This window comes from Rhinatrema bivittatum, chromosome 8 (assembly GCF_901001135.1).
Source record: "Rhinatrema bivittatum chromosome 8, aRhiBiv1.1, whole genome shotgun sequence".
In the NCBI taxonomy this organism is placed as follows: domain Eukaryota; kingdom Metazoa; phylum Chordata; class Amphibia; order Gymnophiona; family Rhinatrematidae; genus Rhinatrema; species Rhinatrema bivittatum.
Genome location: NC_042622.1, coordinates 194,003,881 through 194,024,710, shown reverse-complemented (window position 1 = coordinate 194,024,710; position 20,830 = coordinate 194,003,881). Strand labels below are relative to the sequence as shown.

General features: G+C 41.8%; 1 protein-coding gene and 1 long non-coding RNA gene across 2 annotated transcripts in view; one reads left to right on the top strand and one right to left on the bottom strand.

Annotated features, from left to right (window-relative positions):
- RABGEF1 (RAB guanine nucleotide exchange factor 1) overlaps nt 1–11,480 on the bottom strand; it is a 116,112-nt gene extending 104,632 nt beyond the window's left edge. Inside the window, 2 exon segments of the mRNA XM_029613534.1 lie at nt 10,831–10,893; nt 11,223–11,480. The gene's annotated coding sequence lies outside the window, so the exon portion shown is untranslated.
- Nucleotides 11,481–11,560: 80 nt separating this feature from the next.
- The window catches only part of LOC115096963, a 56,666-nt gene continuing 47,396 nt past the window's right edge, over nt 11,561–20,830 (top strand). Inside the window, exon 1 of the long non-coding RNA XR_003858177.1 lies at nt 11,561–11,699. This is a non-coding gene — a long non-coding RNA (uncharacterized LOC115096963). The remainder of the gene's footprint in view (nt 11,700–20,830) is intronic.

Genomic DNA, 20,830 nt, shown 5'->3' with positions numbered 1-20,830 from the left:
CAGGGGTCACTTATGTGGCTGATGCCTTATATGACCTCGTTTGGACCACAGCTCGTGGCATGGTCTCGGTGATGGCAGCAATGTGGCTGTTGTGGCTTCACAACTGGTCAGCGGACCTTTCGTCTCAAGATGCAGCTGTGTAACCTTCCCTTTAAGGGTAAGCTGTTGGAGGATCTCTACCAGCTTATGAAATTCTTGGGGGAGACCAAAGGAAACAGGCTGCCGGAGGATAGGAAGTCGTCACAGAAGTCTCTCTCCTCTCGACCCCGTTTTCATGAGTCGCAACGATTCTGTCCTGGCAGATTGGCTGGAACCTCAGCGACGAGGCAGTCATCCAGTAGGCACAGTCCTTTCGGGGCTCCGGAAAAGCTGCAAGAGGTGGATCCGCTCAGTGAGAGGGCAGAGTTAAATCCTCCCAACGAAGTCAGGCAGGTCCACTCCTCGTAGTTGGCAATCAGAGGCAGGCTGACCCGTTTTTACGAGGAGTGGATCAAGATAACCTCAGACCAGTGGGTGTTGGAAGTCATCAGGGAAGGTTACGGCTTAGATTTTTCTCTTCCTCTCTGGTTGGCGTTTCTGGAGTTGCGCTGTCTTTCCCAAAGCAAGCGGGAGGCAGTACAGGACACTCTAAAAAGATTGTTAAGACTAGAGGCGGTAGTCCCGGTGCCAGTTTCCGAACAGGTGCGAGGAAGGTACTCCATTTATTTCGTGGTCCCCAAGAAAGAGGGCACCTTTCGTCCCATCTTGGATCTCCAAAAAGGTCAACCGGAGTTTGAAAGTACCACGATTCCGGATGGAGACATTACGTACTATGATTGCAGCAGTCAGAAAAGGAGATTTTTGGCATCCCTGGATCTCACATAGTCCTATCTACACATCCCCATTTGACAGGACCACCAGAAGTTTCTAAGGTTCTGGGTCAGCATTTTCAGTTTCGGGCCCTGCCCTTCGGGCCTTGCCTTGGCTCCTCGGACCTTCACAAAGGTGATGGTAGTGGTGGCGGCAGCCCTAAGACAGGAGGGGGCTTGGTGCACCCATATCTGGATTGGCTGATCAGAGCAAAGTCACAGGAGGAGTGTGCGCGGTCAGTACTCCAGGTGAGATCTCTCCTGGAATCATTGGGCTGGATCATCAATCTACCAAAGAGTCACCTTGTGCCTTGCCAGTTCCTGGAGTACTTGGGTGCCCGATTTGACACACAGCAGGGCAGAGTGTTTCTCACTTCCAACAGGGTGGTCAAGATTCAGGCTCAGAAAGCTCGCTTGCATAGACTGCTGGTCCCCAACGTCTGGGTTTATTTACAGGTCCTGGGATCGATGGCGTCAACTTTGGAACTGGTACCTTGGGCGTTTGCTCACAAGCGTCCCCTACAGAGAGCATTGTTGTCCCACTGAAGCCCCCTATCAGAGCAGTATTTTCTGGCTCTGCCCCTTCCAGTGGAGGCCAGATCCAGTCTGGCCTGGTGGATGACAAGGAGCAATCTGGAGAAGGGGATGCCCCTCGAAGTCCCGGATTGGGTAGTGGTTACTACGGATGCCAGTCTTTGGGGCAGTGTGGTCTAGAGGACGCATATAAAGAGCAGGTAGTAAAATACTGCACGGAGCGGCAGTAGCCACAGAGGCATTCACAGAGCGGGATGCCAGTGGCCAGTGGTAGGTGTCCATTTAAAGAGCAGGTAGTAAAATACTGCACAGAGCGTCCGTAGCCACAGAGGCATTCACGGAGCGGGATGCCAGTGGCCAGTGATAGGTGTCCACCTTCACGGAGCGGAAGGATGGAGGGCTGTCATCTCCCAATTAAATAAATAATAATAAAAAAAAAACAGGGATGGGATCCATCAGTTCTAGAGGACGCATATAAAGAGCAGGTAGTAAAACACTGCATGGAGCGGCAGTAGCCATAGAGGCATTAACGGAGCGGGATGCCAGTGGCCAGTGGTAGGTGTCCACCTTCACAGAGTAGAAGGATGAAGGGCATCCATCTCCCAATTAAAAAAAAAAAAAAAGAAAAAAAGAAAAAAACAGGGATGGGTTCATGGGCTATAGGTATTACCAATTATTAGGCTTTTCAATATTTGATGATAGTTAATGTGACTTTCAAGGCATGCTTCACTTTCGGTGCATGTCCGGCATGACTCCCTGCTTCAAGGACAGGGGAAAAGAAAAACTGATACTTCACACATTTCCAGCATTGCCCTCTGCTTCATGGCAGAGAGCTATGCTGCCGCTTACCCAACTAATCAAACTTAATATTTCACTTGGAAGCAGCTCCATCACTGCTCTCTACATTAATAGTGGGGGTGAAAAGGGAATTAGAACATAAGGTTACTAAGAGCCAAGAGAAACAGTTAAGTATGAGAAAAAATAAGTGTAAGGCTTGCTGGGCAGACTGGATGGACCGGTTGGTCTTCTTCTGCCGTCATTTCTATGTTTCTAAGTGTGCCTGGGCAAATCTGCGCAGGGTCTCTGGTCAGCATCGGAACAGTTGTGGTCCATCAACCAGTTGGAGGCAAGGGTGGTACGCATGGCCCTTCCGGTGTTTCTCCCCTTAGTCCATGACCGCATGGTGCGAGTGTCCTCGGACAATGCAACGATGGTGGCCTACAACAACCGCCAGGGGGAACCAAGAGTCCAGCCGTGGCTTGGGAGACTCAGCTATTGTTCGTGTGGACAGAGCTCCATCTCCAGGGGATCGCTGCTTCTCACGTCGCAGGAGTGGACAACATCCAAGTGGACTATCTCAACCGTCAGCAGTTGGCTCCAGGGGAGTGGGAACTATCCATAGAAGCCTGGGCTCTCCTCTGCGCCCATTGGGGGGACTCCTCAGCTGGACCTCATGGCAACGAGTCTCAACACCAAGACGGAGAGGTTCTTCAGCTTCCGGAAGGAGTCAGGGGCGGTAGGCCTCGATGCTCTCGTGTGTCTATGGCTGTCCGAAATCCTTCTGTATGTCTTTCCTCCGTGGCCCCTCATAGCGAGGGTACTCGGGAGAATAGAGGCTCATCCAGGTTCTATGGTGCTAATTGTGGCCAAGACGTCCATGGTTCACAGATCTGGTTCATCTGGTGTGGACGGGCCTCTACATCTAGCCCACTTGCAGGGTCTGCTACTTCAAAGTCCCATATTTTCAGATCAGGCAGATTGCTTCTGTCTCGCAGCCTGGCTTTTGAGAGGCAGCAATTGAGCTTGAAGGGGTATTCAGAACTGGCGATTGCTACCCTTCTTCAGGCTAGGCATCCGGCTATCTCCCTAGCCTATTCCAGTGTATGGAAAGTGTTTGAGACCTGGTGTGGACAACAGGGGCTGGATCCTCTGATGGTTTCCGAGCCGCACATTTTGTCCTTTTTGCAGCAGGGCCTGTCCAAAGGATTGGCTCATAGTTCTGTTGCACCCAGTCGCAGGCGGCTGCGACCTTTGCTGCTCACCTCCTTTCTCTATGTAGCTCCGAGACTGGGGAGAAGGACGGCATCCGCTTCCACATGCCAACCCTCATGGTGTGTCCGGGACAGCGTGGACGCTCCCGGCAGCCATCTTACATCTGGGTTTACCTAAGGCACGCGCGCACCTGCTCCCTTCTTAAACGCTTCATGGCGGGAACCTCGGGGGCGTCCCCACCGCATGACGTCATCTGCTTACCATACTTTAACTCAGCTGACTTCTTGCAAGACGAGTTAGCAAGGATTCCTGTCCTGCTATTTCCACCACACTGGGACTCCGTCTCGCTATCCTACTGGGTGACCTAGGTACCCTCTCCTCGGGGGCCTTGCCGCACTCAGGGCTATCCACTCCTTGGAGAGCCATTACTTTCTGTTTCTCTGTTCCAGTGAGTTCCTGCATCATCCTCGGACAATCCTTGTTGTTCTTTTTCGGACCTCCTCGGTGCCTGATCCTCCATCTACTTCCTAGTACCGGCATGAAAACAGAACCTGCTCTTCTACCTTTGTGGCACGGATCCTCGGGTTACCCCACTTGTGGGCCACTACCGGATCCTTCCAGTCTTGTGCAACTTCCCATCGGCTTCTGGCCTACTCCACGCTGCGGACTACTACCGGAGTTGCCAGCACAAGCTCCGCCTACTCCACGTATTCACCAGACTACTCCACGCTGAGGATTACTACTCAGACCGACCAGCTGCAGGTCACTCTCTCGGGACTGTCTCTATTGATCCGCTCCTCGGATCACCATTGGCTGTATAATAAAGTTGTTTCCTCTGTTGTCCATCACTGCTGAGACCTTGCCTGTTGTGGTAAGGGCCCACAGAGCTCCTCCCTGTGGGGAGTCTTCACTCGCCACAACCCAAGGGCCCACTATTAGTTCAAGACACATAAAACGCAACAGGTTCGCTTAGGGTCCAGGTTTCAGCCTTAGGTTGTCTCAGGGGGAAGGTACAGGGCAAGACTTTGGCTTCCCATCTGGATGTGGTGCGTTTTGAGGGGAGTTAAGCATCTCCGTCCACCTCGTCACAACGTGGGTCCGGAATGGAGTCTCAATTTGGTGTTGTGGGCCCTCTGTAAGAATACTTTTGAACCTCTGGGTTGAGCATTTTTAAAAGTCATTACCTTGAAGACTGTCTTTTTGGTAATCATTTGTTCAGCTATGAGGATTTCGGAGTTGCAGGCTCTTTTTTTGCCACGATCCGTTTCTCCAGATCTCACCCGATCAGGTGTCTTTACGAACGGTGCCTTCGTTCCTGCCTAAGGTAGATTCTGCTTTTCGTGTGAACCAGACGGTGGAGTTACCAGGTTTCCCGGAATGGGTAGGGATGTATAAAACCCACTTGTGGGGTCGGAACCAAGATGGTCGCTGCATAGCAGACGCGTCTCAGCACAGCTCCCAAAAATCCCTGGTAAACTTCAATTATTTCCACTGAATAAACCTTTTCTTTCTTTTTTCTTCTTTTTTTTGTGTGTAAAGGTTTTTATTAGAACAAAGACAAAAACGTAATGATTATACAAAGAACGGTATACACACAAGATTCAAGACATGACATAAATATGCAAAAAACAAACCACCTCTATTCCAATTTTCAAATATAGGTAACCAACGCCATAAACACCCCCCCCCCCCCCCCCAATACAACTGGTGTAAAATATTAGGAGACAAAGGAGTAGACAAGTGGAACAGAATGACTGAAATGCAAGAGAAAGGTTATATACAGACAATGAGACTATCAAGACTAACAAGGGTTGAATAAGATGATAATGAGCACCATTAATGTAAATGTAAATAGTCCTGCTCAGACCAGGTAGGAAAGATTCTAAAGGTTAGGGTGCCATACCTAGAGATAGAAAGCATAAATTGGAAGTAAATGGTCCCTGCCAGAAGTGGCCAGGAGGCGGTGGACAATGAGCACAGAGAACTCCACTGGCTAGAGGCAACCCCTGTACATCATGCATTATAGGGAGTTACACAATTACTGGTAAGTGGCTAACCACCGTTGGTAAGGATCCCATGATTTGTAAAAGGCCTCTAAACAATTATGGTGCACAGCTGTGAGCCTGCCCAGTTGGTAATAATTATGCAATCGGGCTTGGACTTGAGCTAAGCAAGGTATAGTATTCTGTTTCCAATGTAATGCAATTTCTGTGCAGGCCGCAATAAAGACCTGTTGTGCAAATCGTTATTGGTCTTTATTAAGGTAAACCTTTTCTTTCTAATGGGGAAACGGAAAGGAGCTGTACGACAAGTGAAGGTGACAAGTTCGCCAGTTCCCCTTCGCCAAACATCGCTAACTGAAGCGCGATTCACCTGGAGTTCGGTGATTGAAGCCGGCTTGGCTGGATCTGGGGATGCCAGCCCGTCGGCGGCAGATGTTTCTCTTAGCCCCCCCAATCACCGTTCCACTCCGTGCCCTCCTGCTGGTCATGCCACCTCGGTGGAGGCTTTGTCAGAACCACCGGGGGAGCAGGAAGGCTCTGTTTTTTCACCAGGCCCAGCTTCCACCATTTTGCCGGTGCATACCCGGTGTTTGGAAGTTGAAGAAGGGCCTTGAAGGGCATGACTTACTGAGGATAGTGAGGTTTCATTGCCTTCTCTGACAACGGATTTGCAGAAAGCAGGTTTGGCACAAGTTAATACTCCTTCAGGGATTTCTTCTATAATTTTACCGAATATCTCTGAATGTGTTAAGACTGAAATTATAACTCTGGATAATCTCTGGAGTGTCCTAATGTCAGTAAATAAGTCTCTTACTGATTTGGTCTCTTTAACGACAGATTTATATAAAAACGCTCAGTCCTTTGAAACGCGTTTGGATTCTATGGAACAGAAAGTGACCGAGGTGAAAATCAATATAGTGGAAATTCAAAATGTACAAGTAAATGTTATCAAAAGATTTGTCATCTATCTCTCGCAGAACTGAGAATACTGAAAATTCTCTCAAATCAGCAAATTTGAGGATACTTAACTTTCCTCGAATGCTTTGATTACACCTCTTGATCTGTTTTCCATGAATTTAAAAAGTTTTGAAACTACCAGAGAATGCTCTCCCTCCTATGGAAAAGATCTATTTTCTTCCAACTAATAGAAGATCATTGGATAATAATGCTATTGATATTCCCTTTAATCTGACTGGATTTCCTTAAATATTCTGGAGAAGAAAATGTGTCAGATCGAGCTACATTGCTGGTGTCATTTGTTTTTATGCAAGATCTTAATAATATTCTGCATTTATACTTTCGAAACTGTTTAGAGGCCAAAAGATTTGGTTATTTCCAGATATAACCAAGGCAACACAGGAACAGAGGAAAAGGTTCCTAGCAATGAAAAAGAGTCAGTGCTCTCTTTGGGAGCAACTTGTATTATTCATTATTCCTGTAAATGTGTGATATCTTTGGAGTCTGCTAAATTTGTTTTCATTATCCAGTTACAGTCCTTTGTGGAAGCTCGTTGGAGAATTCAGATCCCCACCTATTATAGAGTGGATAATGTGTAAAAGGGGTGATTATTCATGCTATGCAGCTGCCTTCCTTTTTACTGAAAATATTGTATATTGTTTGTTAGCCATTCCCTGTGGTTTTTTTCCTAAAGGGTTCTTCCCCCCACTATATTGTGGTCTAAAGTGGCAATATGAATACTATTTCTTTGTTATAATATTGCACAAAAACATTTTTTGTTTGGGTTTTTTTTTTCAATATGCCAATATTTCTGTATTAAATATATTATATTTGATTTGAAAATCATACATAAAGAATTAAAAAAAAAAAACCCACCACCCACTTGTCTGGACTGTTCTGAGTATGTTCAGGAATACAATTTAACTCATGAGTCTGTATTAAATTGAGGGTAAAATTCAGTACACAACTGAGCAAATCCTATTACCCTGTCAGTATTACTCAATACTTCATCTTCAATAGAACCATTATCGGCAAGCGTACAAAGAGCCTGATATAGTAAGGTGTGCTCAACAGAGCGCAGTTTTACTTGCAGATGTGCACAAACTTTATTCATAATGCATTAAGGAGGTTTGCGCACAAAACTTATGCACATAAAACTGCATTTTGTTTAGCGCCCTCGCATGGAAATCCTTTGCTAATGAAGGCATTAGCTATACCCACCAATGAAGGAAGATATGTTGTCTTAACTCGTGTTTTTCTTAGTGCAGGAAATTTTACTGCTGGTTAGAGGTGGAATAAAGTTTCCGACATTAGTGTTAATCTATGGGCAGAAGCAGAAGTAATGGTACTGGGACCTGTTCTCAGGATATATGTGCAGAAAATATGATCAGCACACAAAGAATGATTTATCTAGCCAAATTATACTTTCAAATAGAAACACAGAGGGACACACTATGAAATTAACTAACAGATTTAAAACAAATCAGAAAAAGTATGTCTTCACTCAGCGTATAAATAAGCTGTGGAATCTGTTGCCAGAGGATGTGGTTAGGGTGACTAGCATAATGGAGTTTAGAGAGATTTGGGCAAGTTCCTGGTGGAAAAGTCCGAGAAACATTACGCTAAGACTGAATTACTATTTATCTCTTCCAACCCAGACATCCATCCTCCACAAACCCATCACAGTCTCCAACTCACCCATACTCAAGTAAGAGATCTGGGAGTAATTCTAGACAACCGCCTTAATCTAAAGACTATGATCAATTCGACTACCAAAGATTGTTTCCACAGACTACAGGTGTTGAGAAGACTCAAACCTCTCCTATATCTCCACGACTTTAGAACTGTTCTGCAATCCCTAATATTTTCAAAAATAGATTATTGCAGCGCTCTTCTCACTGGCCTACCCAGCTCAACCACCAAACCTCTTCAAATGATACAGAATGCTGCTGCCAGAATTTTAACCAGTACCAACCGAAGAGATCATATTACACCAATTCTCCGAAACCTTCACTGGTTACCAGTCTACTACAGAGTCCTTCACAAATCTCTCACCCTGATACACAAGTCCATCCATAACTATTTTCATCTTGACCTTGAATTTCCCCTCAAACTCCATACATCCAACAGACCGATTAGAGAAATCCACAAAGGAGAGTTACAACCCCCTCCAACCAAAACCATTCGCCTAGTTTCGACCAGGGTCCGAGCCTTTTCTCTAGCAGGTCCAAACATTTGGAATAGCCTTCCTGCAGAACTCAGGTTGGAATCATGCCTACTAACTTTTAAAAAAAAAACTTAAGACTTGGCTGTTCCGACTAGCCTTCTTGGATCCTTCAGACACACAATAATCTACCATCCTACTCACGAGCCATGGAACCATGCCTTCTTTGTGAGATGCCTCTTATCCAATACCTCCGCAATTAAACTATCTTATGACTTTTGATTTTAAGTTATGGCCCTACTCGGGCCTTTTTTACTCTATTTACTTCCAAGCTGTAAAGCCTCCAAGTTTATAGTCCTTGTTCAATGTAACTTTCTTGCTCTCTTTCTGATTATAACTTATTGTTCCGTTTTTTGTTACAAGTTTCTATCCCTCGTTCGATGTAAACCGATCTGATATGGTATTCAACCATGAAGCTCGGTATAGAAAAATGTGAAATAAATAAATAAAATAAATAAATAAATTACTAGCCTGGTAGACTACAGAAATCAATTCCTATCCTTGGGAGTGAGTAACAAGAAATAAATCTACTTTGAGGTCTACCTAGTACTTGGGATCTGGATTTGCCACTATTGGAGACAGAATGCTGGGCTTGATGGTCCTTGGTCTGGCCCAGCAGTCTGCTCTTATGTAGTAAGCTCTTATGCTTTCTTCTCACTTTCTTCTCATTTTGGGCCTGATGTAATAAGAGAAGCACACAGCAAGCTAATGGTATGCTAATGTATCAGGAATTAAAAAGTGCGCTGACCTGAATAATGTGCATACAAATCCAAGTTAAAATGTGTGCTCAGCTTACACAAAAGGCTGAGCATACATTTTTAACTCAGGAGATTCTCTACAATGCGCAAATTAAAAAAACAAGCACAAATAATTTGTGGTTTTGTGTGCATAAAATATAATTTATGTGCATTAAAATGCTTTCAGCACAGAAAGCATTTATAGCCATCTTTTATTTACCCATTCCACCCAACTCATGATTTTATAAACTCCTATTATGTTCTCTTTGTTGTCTCTTTTTCAAGCTTAAGCGCCCTAACCTGCATAGTGTCTCATCCCAGAGGAGTTATTCCATCCACTTTATCATTTTTGTCGCTCTCCTCTGTACCTTTTTTAGTGCTGCTATATCTTTTTTGAGACAAAGGTGAGCAGAACCGCACGCAATACTCAAGGTGCAGTCACACTAAAGTTCGATAGCGGCAATATATTTTCCATTCCTCAAGTTCTATTTGCTTTTTTGACTGCCACACTGGATTTTAATAAATTGTTCATAAGGATTCAAAAGTCATTTTCTTGAGTAATGGCTCCAAATATGGAACCCAGCATTGTGTATCTGTAGTTGGGATTATTTTTTCTCATGTGCATCAGTTCGCACTTTTCCAAATTAAATTTCATCTGCTAGTCATGTGCCCAGTCTCCTAGTCTCTCAAGGATTCTATAGGATTGCTGTTATTTATTGTTGTTTTAATGTTATTTATTAACTTATTAATTTCAATTGTTTTTTTCTCCAAGTTCATTTTCCTGTTCTATGTAAGACTCACTTGTTAAGTCATTCCAATGTTATATGTAAACCGAAGTGATTAGTAACATTGTTACTAGAACTTCGGTATATAAAAAATGCTAAATAAATAAAATAAAATAAATAAGGTCCTTCTGCAGTTCCCTGCAATTCGCTTCTGTTTTTAATCACTTTGAATAATTTTGTCTCATCTGCAAATTTAATCACCTCTCTCATTATTCCATTTTCCATATCATTTATGAATACATTAAATAGCACAGGTCAAAGAGGCAATTTTCCTAATGTCCCTTCTCCATTTGGAAAGCTGACCATTTATTCCTACCCTCTGTTTCCTATTTTAACCAGTTACCAATCTACCTCCTATCCCATGACTTTTTATTTCACTGTCATAGACGACTTTGTGAAATGCTTTATGAAAATCCACCTTTATAGCTTTATTTACATCTTTGAGAAAATCCAGTTGATTTGTATTATAAACATGAATGCATGAAATGAAAATCACACACTGGAGTCTCACTTTGCTATGATGTAAGAGTGACTCACTCTTTTCAGCATTTATAATTAGACTGAAAGAGGACAAGCTAGTGAGGCCACAGGTCTAAAAACAAAAATAACTCTGTTGCTCAGCAATTTCCAGCTAAAGCTACCAGAGGTTTCACTTTAGGGTAACTCACTGGAAAGAGACTACAGGACAACTGAATTGCACGGAACGGGACATTCAGTTACAGGTACAAGAAAAAAACAAAATCAACTTACCACAAGTGATTTTCTTAATCACAGTTAAATTCTTTATTTATCAAATCAGGGGCCAATTCTTACCTACAACAAAATTAGCATGCATCAGTATTCATGGTATAGAAATTTTGGATGGTACCATGCACGGCAGAATGCCCTGTGCAATCAGATGATACACAGTCAATGTATACAATTGAGACAACTTGTCAACATCAGAAAAATAATTGCATTAAAAGAACTATCATACACTAGCTGGGGGGGGGGGAGGGGGGGAAGTAGTTTCTAGCAAAGACATCAAGATATTCCAGCAAAATAAATCCTCTCAATCCAACCAAAATATTAATGGCATTTTGATTCAGGTCCCTGACTACCTGCTCTCGTTTTAAGGCGAAGTTAGGTAGGCCTAAAATCACCTCGGGGCTGTCTTGCCTAGTAGGCGGCTTTCCCGTCAAGCTGGGCTGCTTTATAAATTTATAGGCGGCTTTTTTTCCTGCATCAGGTATTTCATCGCGCTGTCGCCGACAGTGAAACCACGACTCTTTCTCTCCTTCCTTCCACATTCAGCTCCGGCCGACACCGTCGGCGGTGGGGGTAAGAGGAGGAGAGAGGGAGGGCGGTGCTCCGTGCATGCGCACCGACAAGAAGACGTCACAGCCTGCCCGCCAGTGAGAGTCCGCTGGAATCCAACGGCCTCTTCCGGTCTCGCGGTGACTAACAATGCTGCGCATGCGCCCTGGTGGCGGTGGCTGCGGCTGCTTCCGGGTCCCGCAGTGGCTAGTGCTGCGCGTGCTTCCTGATGGCTATAGCTGTTTCTATCCTGGGTGCGGTATAGCGTAGCCTTTTCAGATTGTAGAAATAATATTAGGCTCAAATAAGTTCACTTAAGACTGGTAAGAAACATTTGACAATCTTTGTTGCAGATGGTGTTATTTTTTATGTCTATAAACTATGCCACGGTGTGAATGTTCAGCAGGGAAAGCTGACAGGCCGCGCCAGGATGGAAGGTCTGAGGCGTTGGTGGAGCAGACGACGCGTAGAAGATGTGATATGATATTAGTTTATTAATGCCTTTTTGCACATGACCCCACACTCAACGCATGTTAGAATGGGCATAACAAGATGCTGTGGCATCATCAGGATTGGGAGCCGTGGGTACTAGGGTGAACTGGTGCTCGGTTCTTTTGAACTAATGAGCTGTAGCAAAGTGCGCAAAAGATAGAAAATAAAAATAGTAATAAGAGTTTTCCAGTAAGCACCCTTGTGCTTTTGATAGTATATAAACAATACCAATAGTTCGATATACAAAAACAAATATTAAAATATCTTTAAAATTTGACATGCGGCTTGTTTTAAAAAATGTTTTCACGTTCTTTCTAAAGTGTTAGTAACCAATTCGCTCTTGCTGCCTAGGCAACTCCGGTGCTGCTATATCCAAACAGGTCTGGTATCCACAAAGAATAGCATGAAGTATAGTTTGCATGCACTTGTCTCTGTTGTATGCAACTATATCTCATGCATATTCATTGTGAATGTCCTGAAAACCAGACCTGTTTGTGGCACTCCAGGACCAGAGTTGCCTACCCCTGGATTAGGCAATGCATTCCCCATTTTAGCCCAATCAGTGAAAAGGCCCTAGATTGAGTTTCCTGTAAGGAAAGTCTCACAACAATGGAAGAACAAGCGTAGCATAATCAAAATGTTTTTTCATGTTTGTTTTAAATGTACTTAGTAACTTCATTGCACATCACCTAGTTTTTGTATATTTTGAAAGAGTAAACAGCCAATTTACGTTTACTGGTTCCATTCTGCTCGTTATTTTAGCACTGCACACAATACTCAAGATGATGTTGCACATTGGAGCGATATAGAGGATTCTTTGTTTTATTCTCTATTCCTTTCCTAATAATTCCTAGCATTCTATTTGTTTTCTTAGCAGAGCAGAGGATTTAAAAAATGCCTAGATCCTTTTCCTGACTGGTGACTCTTAATGTGGAATCTTGCATTGTGTAGCTATAATTTAGGTTGCTCTTCCTTAATACATCACTTTGCACTTATCCACATTAAATGTTATCTGTAATTTGCATTCACAGTCTTGCAAGGTCCTTATGCAATTTCTCACAATCCTCTTGTGATTTAATAATTTTGAATAATTTTGTATCATCTACAAATTTTGAGCATGTCACTCATTGTTCCCATTTCTAGGTCATTTATAAATGTTAAAAGCAGTGGTCATGGTCCCATGATCAGATCTATGGGGTAGTCCATAACCACCTTTCTCCACTGAGAAAATAGACCATTTAGCCCTACTTTCTGTTTTCAATCTTTTAATCACTTCCCAATCCACAGTTGGGAACTGGTTGAGCTAATGTAGTGGGTAGAACAATTGGTGATTATTTTGTCATCGAATACAAAACACAGTTATTTATAAGTATAAAAGTTTTACTTATTTGTTTGGGAATAAGCAATAAAAGCATACAAGATTAGAGTTTGCATTAAAGAATATATACAAAGATACTTTCCCTCATAGTTTCCAATGTGAGTCTGATATATCTTTGGAAAGACATAAACACAACTCTAGAAAACCAGGACTAGTTCATCAGGAAATTCATTAATCATTGTAATGTTCAAAAGCTTTTCCTCTGATCTGTTCTTTCTCTGATTTCGAACAGTTAGCTTGAAGTTGGTCTCTTTAGGTTGATTTTGCTGATCTTTGTCCTAGTTTCAATCTTTCTTTGGGCTACTCCCATGTGTTCTTGAGGCCCTAACTGTCTGCCCCATATCACATCAGCAAACACTTAGGTGTGGCCAAATGGCTACTGTCCTGTTTTCCCACATATCTGCACAGTTAGCCTCCTGAGTAACTGCTCTTTAATATATCTGATTTCTTGATTTGTTTCTTATTACAAGCAGGCTAAGAAAAATGGCATATTTATTCTCAGAACTTATAGTCCTTATATCAAATAATTTCACTAGTAATATTAATGATTCTCTGCCCCACTACTTGCTATTGTGGTACAAAGTTCTTCACGTAAACTAAATAACTGCTTAAAATAATTTCCCACAGCTAAAGATCAATCGTGAAATTGAACAGCAAAGGGGAGAGGGAACACATCTGACGAGTACCCTGCAGATGGGAAAATAAGCAGATTGCACCCAATTAGATAATGCTCTTAATGGTTCTGTTTGTGTATAAGGCTTTAATCCAAGATATAAATGCATCTGAGAAGCCATAATGACGAAGAATTGTAAAAAGAAAGGACCAAGAAATATAGTCAAATCCCTTGTCCGCTTCCTTGAATACAGTAGTCCTAGAAATCCTCTGGCGCTTAACAAAGTGAATTATTTGAAAAACCAGAGAGGCGTATTAACAGAGGAGCGGCCTTCAAAAAACCCTGTCTAATCATGATCAATCAGATCTGAGACCAGTTCTTCGAAGTTGCAGAATTTCACTAGGATCTTTGTCTTTATTAATCAGTGATTATAGGCCTGTATTGTAAACCGCTTAACATAGCTGACTTTATAAGTGGTATATGAAAAATGTTAATAAATAAATAATATATGAAGAACACTCCAAGGAATCTCTAGGTTTTTTATAACTGAAGACTATCGAGCTTCTGTGAGAAAGTTAAAACGCATACAAAGTGAAGGGGCCAACAATTCTGTAAATGCCTTATAAAAATCCAAGGGAAACCTAGCAGGTCCTGAACCTTTCTCAGACCAGTACCTTTATTGCTTTTGTTACCTCATCAACTGTAATTGAGTAAGTAAGTTCCTCAGACACCTCCAAATAAAGCTTGACAAACCCAAGGACTATTTAAAAATAAGAGATTTCTATGTTCTCATCACTTGAAGTGGGTGAAGCCTTATGTAGCTGGGAGAAATATGAGGAAAAAAGGAAATTAGTATCCAAGGGTAGATATTTAACTTGGCCCTGACTCTCCCTAATTCTGTATATCACTAAACTAGTCATCTTTTCTTTAACTGCCTTAGCCAGTAGGGCCTGCCTTTCCCGCCCTGTTCATAGTATTTCTGCTTGGTAAACCACATAGATCTTTCAATGTGAAAGGTTTGCAGTCCTTTCAATCCATCATGTGCTTCTTAAGAGTAGTGGAAGAGCCATCTGATTTATGGAGTGGAGTGGAATGAAAAAATATTGATCTAATTCAAACACCAATAATGCTTAAAAATAATCAAAAAGTGGAATTAGCCGAGAAGGTAAGGAACCTAGGCGTAATAATAGATCCGGAACTTGAGATAAGATTACAGAGAAATTTCAAACTATTTAAAGGAAGTTTAAAAACCTGGCTTTTTAAACAGGTGTTTTGCAAAGAGAACAGAGAAATAGAAAAGTAAATAAAGCAGGCATCATAACATCAGCACTTAGTTTCCTATGTGCTTATATATTTTTTTTAAGACTCACTGATAGCCTTAGATAAAATATACATTACAAGAGAGATTATATACATATATTAAAAGGACAAGACATATGTCATTCATCATATAGTCTTTATATTGGAATACGCTGTAACCGGAATCCTGTTGGCACTTTTATAAGGTATTACCCATTTTTAATTACTATATGTGCTTTATTGTAAACCATTGTGATGGTATATAACTTAACGACGGTATAGAAAAGATTTTAAATAAAATAAATAGCCTAGTGGTAGGAGCAGTGGGCTACGAACCAGGAGACCAGGGATGGAGTCCTGCTGTTGCTCCTTGTGATCTTGGGCAAGTCACTTTACCCTCTATTGCTTCAGGTACAAACTTAGACTGTGAGCCCTCTGGGGATAGGGAAATACCTACAGCACCTGAATGTAATCCACTTTGAAGTGCTGAAAAAAGTGTGAAAAGCGGAATCTAAATCTAAATAAATAAATGTTGCAGCTCTAGGAGACGAACCTGGGCTTCCAATTCATGTTTAATTTTCCTGCTTTTATTAACATGACATGCATAACATTATTTTGCCCTAGGAAATTAGTACCCTTAAGATGAAGACAGTCTCAGCGTCAACTGTTTATCAGACTTATGCATAAAAATGACTAACAAAGTAGCCATATCCACAACATCTGATTGTGACTGCTCCAAAAATGCCGTAAGTTCATTTAGATGTCGATTCCACCTTACCAACATTTTCTTCAGAGGAAATTATTTTTATCCCTGTCCAGCAAACAAAATACTTTGAAAACTGCAGGAATGGATTCTTTAGGAATTTCAAGAAATCAAAATAGAAGCCACTCAGCATTTCAAAAGAGCTAATCAAGGAACATCAAGGAAAATTCAGAGTTCTCAAATTTAGCCTTCTAGAACGAGCACCCATATTTCCCAATTTCTGATGCAACAATTGGTTATCTTTCAGGAAAGATACATTAAACTCAATTAGCTTCTTACCAAGTTCCTTGATGAATTGTGAATGCTCATTCACTTGAGCAGACAAATTCCCTAAAGAGCTTATGTTGGATCTATTCTAAATATTATGGTTTTCTCTAAATTGACAATTGCTAACCACAATACCTCTAGTACCTCTAACAACTGCAGGCTTTTCAGGCAATGACTTGTTGCCTCTAATCTAAGGGGGTAGTTGGCATCAAATTCCCAAAAATGGGGGACTCCTCATCAGAGAGGGAGGAAGGGAGTAGAAGCACAAGCCTTCCCTATTTCAGCTTCAGTTAATAAAATATGCCTGTGGAGAAGGGCCATTAGTGCACAACCTGAAACCTGCTCTTTCACTCTGGCATTAATCTTGCTGCTAAAGGATTATTTTAACTGTCTGTACTTTGGGATCCCTAAATTTATTTATTTATTTAACATTTTTTATATACCGAGGTTCTAGAGACAAAATCACTAAGCACTTCGGTTTACATACAACTATTGAAATGACTGACTTGAGTCTTACAGAGAACAGGAAATAAAGAACTTGGATATTATACATTTAAACTCATAATGACATAGAACCTTTAAATAACAGAAACAGTAAAGGTTGGCAGTCAAACATGTAACAGGCGATTATATGAGAACAGAGCAATATGAGATTTATATCTGTGGTTGTTTGGCAGTGAAAAACATGATAATTTGCATCCAGTGGGTAGGAAGGATTAAGATCGAATTAGGCGTAGGCTAGGGAGAAGATCCAAGTCTTGAGTCTTTTTTTTGAAAATAATTGGACATTGTTCCAGTCTAAGTTCTGAAGGGAGAGAGTTCCAATGATTCGGGCCGACTGTAGAGAAGGCTCTCTTATTTGAAAATGATTTAATTGGAGGCGTTTTTAGAGAGCCTTTTTGGGCAGCTCTTAACGGGCGGGAAGAAGAATATAGTTGTAAAGGGATCCTGAGGTCCAGAGGATTTGTAGATAGATTTGTGTATGATAGAACAAGTTTTATAGAGAATTCTATATTTAATCTGGTGCCAGTGGAGATTCTTTAGAATTGGAGTGATGTGGTCTCTCTTTTTTTAATTTTGTTAGAATCCTAGCTGTGGCATTCTGCAGCATTTGTAGAGGTCTAAGGGAAATCGCTGGGAGACCAGTTAAAAGGGCATTGTAATAGTCAATCTTAGAAAATATGATCGCTTGCAGAACTGATCTGAAATCACGGGGGTGAAGTAGGGGTCTGAGTCGTTTTAAAACTTGAAGTTTGAAGAAGCAATCCTTCACTGTGTTGCTGATGAAGCTTTTGAAATTGAGTTGGTTGTCCATGATGACTCTTAAGTTTCTGACCATGGGAGAAAATGAAGGTGGTGGAATTGGGTGAGAGTTAGAGAGTTGGTAGTTGCCATCTTGGGTAATGAGGAGGAATTCAGTTTTATTAGTATTGAGAATTAAACAAAGGTCCGCAAGGAGATTGGAAATGGAAGTAAAACATGAATTCCAAAAATGAAGAGTTTCTTGCAGAGATTTGGTAATTGGAATGAGTATTTGGACATCATCCGCGTATAGGTAATGGGTTAGATTCAGCTTAGATAATAAGTGACAAAGGGGGAGCAGGTAAATCAGCACTGCAATCTCTTCAGATACTGCAAAATGCAACGGCAAGATTGATCTCTGGTCTTTTAATAAGAGATTCACATCACTACTGTGATCAAGGATTTGTATTGGCTACTGATTGCGTCCATAATTCAGTATATATATAGAAACATAGAAACATAGAAATGACGGCAGAAGAAGACCGAATGGCCCATCCAGTCTGCCCAGCAAGCCTCACACATTTTTTCTCTCATTCTTATCTGTTACTCTTAGCTCCTTGTTCTATTCCCCTTCCACCCCCACCATTAATGTAGAGAGCAGTGATGGAGCTGCATGCAAGTGAAATATCTAGCTTGATTAGTTAGGGGTAGTAGGGGCAGTAACCGCTGCGATAAGCAAGCTACACCCATGCTTATTTGTTTACCTAGACTATGTTGTACAGCTCTTGTTGGTTTTTTTTTTTTTCTTCTCCCCTGCTGTAGAAGCAGAGAGCCATGCTGGATATGCCTTGAAAGTGAAGTATCAGGCACATTTGGTTGGGGTAGTAACCGCCGTAACAAGCCAGCTACTATAGTCTTGATACCAGTTCTTATGTTAATGGCATTGGATTCTTTCCCTTGAGTAAATGCCCTCTTGCACCTTTATAAGCCATCTTGTGCTCTGAGGTCTGCGCAGGGAGGCCTGCTTGACATCTCGTCAATGCAGCGGGTGAGGTTGGCTGACACACGTGAGCATGCCTTTTCCATGGCCACTCCAGAGTTTTGCAATACCATTCCACAAGAATTGCAGCTGTTGCACTGTACAAATACATTTAAGGTGATGTATTTGTATAGCATTTGGGTAAGCTCTGAGTTGTTGCTGCTTTTTTTTTTATATTGTACTGCATTTGCTTTGTTTTATTTTGTCAGGCTGATTTAATTATGGATGTTTTATTGTTCACCAGGTAGGGCTTAGGTATTGGTGGTATAGTAATATAAAATAAAAAGAAATGTCTCAATTATAACAGAGCACAAGGTTCTAAGTTCAACAGATCATACATTATCTTGCCGCTGCATAAAAGCCTCGAGTCAATGCTGGGGATGAGGAGGAAGAGGCAGGAGACTCAGATGGCTTGGCACAAATGCTTTACCTCTTCTTACCCATCCTTCTTTGTTATAGCTAAAAGCAAAAACGTGGAGTGTTCATACCTGAAAAACCCAGTCCAGGTTTCCGCACGAAGGTGGCAGCATATTGCCGCAGAAAGGCCTTTCATAGGACCCAGCTCGCCCCAATGAGTGTCTCACTGCCAAAATCAAGGCCTTGAAGGAATCCGGACCCTCAGGTAGGGCCAATAACACTGGCTCCTCCACGCTCTCTCCTCCATACGCCCTTTTTGAAGAGAAGGAGGCCGCAAATACGTGACCAACCCCTGACTCTAGCAGTTTCACATGTTCATTAGCAATCAAAAGAGTTTCCTGCAAAAATGCCAAACTGATATACTGGTTTTACAAAAATTATAAAATTCTGGATCTCTTTAAGTGGAGTGGATATGCCACATACATTCCGGGATGCAATATGTAAATCAGATGTCAGCTGTAGTCAAAAAAAAATAGAAGAAAATCAGAACCATAAATGTGTCCAGTCTATCAATAAGAATCATCCACAACTGGATGGAATCACTGAAGCATGCCCATTTTTATAACACAATCCAAACCAACCGAGTAAGAAATCCCCACCCAAGACCAACCCGTCCTACAGAAACTCCCACCAAACCGCAAAACTCTGTGTATATGAAAGCCCCCCTACACAGAACACTAATAAAACCTGCAAACAGATTTTCATAGGGAAACCCTCTGTGGGGTTTCCCTTTGAAAATGTGAGCCACTGGGTAAAGGGTACAAATTTACCCATGGAAAGTCCATACACTGACCCCTGACCTTAGCCTGCCCCATTTCCAACAAGGGTTAAAGTACCCATGTTATCAACAGTGTGGGTAATTTTATCCACAGTGAGGGAAGGGCAGTTTTCAGTGGGGCTTTTCCTCTGGGGAAAACAGCTACAGGAAAAGTGTGAATATTGCCCTGTTTTCTCTCATTTGATGGTAGAATGGGTACCTTGGACTGATAACTGATTAACTTGAAAAGCACATCGGACATTCTTTGCTGGGAGCATCAACAGACTATAATGCATGGCCTTGGTCAATGTTTCTAGCTTCTCCAATACTCAACTTTCACATACAGGTTGAATATTACTGCAACTTCACCTAGCTTTACGAACAAACTGCTGCTCCGCATAGAGCTACCGTACATTGGTTAGCTCCTTGTATGACCAAGAAGCATCATTGTTAGAACAATAGCACAGGGGCTCTGAATGCACCCAAGGAGCTTAATCTAGGAATCCATTTTGAGTTTCTAATTTATAGTTCAGAGCATTAGCTACAGGGCAACCTAATATTTCTTTTTCTATTTCTTGAGTATTCCAACCCTGCCCTGTTTGTTTTGTTTATTTATTTATTTGATTAACATATTTATATACCGTTTTACCAATGAGACATTGACCAAAGCGGTTTACAACAATATTTATTTTATTTATTTATTTATTAACTTTTATTTACCGACATTCGTGCAGCACATCATGCCGGTTTATGATTATAACAAATCAACAACTGTTTTAGATCTATATTTACAAAAAAGCTGATTTACAGGCTGCCATTTGAGTTACAGCCAGTTAAACATGACACCTTTGTGTGTGTGTTTGAAGTCCGAGTTCCTTGTGTGTGGTGTGAATTGATTTCATTCCCCTGCTCACCTGCCAGCTCTTCAAGTAAAAGGCAAAAAACATGTAAAAGATAAAGTAACTATAATGTGGAACTCCTCTTATCAATTAGAGAAAAACATATTTCTCTCTATAGTTGTCTAAGAAGTTTTGTAAAGTCTAATAAACATCCTTTCCTCTCCTTTAGTCCTGGGTTTCTTACAACCTGAAAACATTATTCTCCTCAAATCATTACTGGCTCCATTGTGTCTGCACAGCTGTTGGCTCTGTCTAGAACAGTGGTTCTCAACCTTTTTTCTGTCGGGA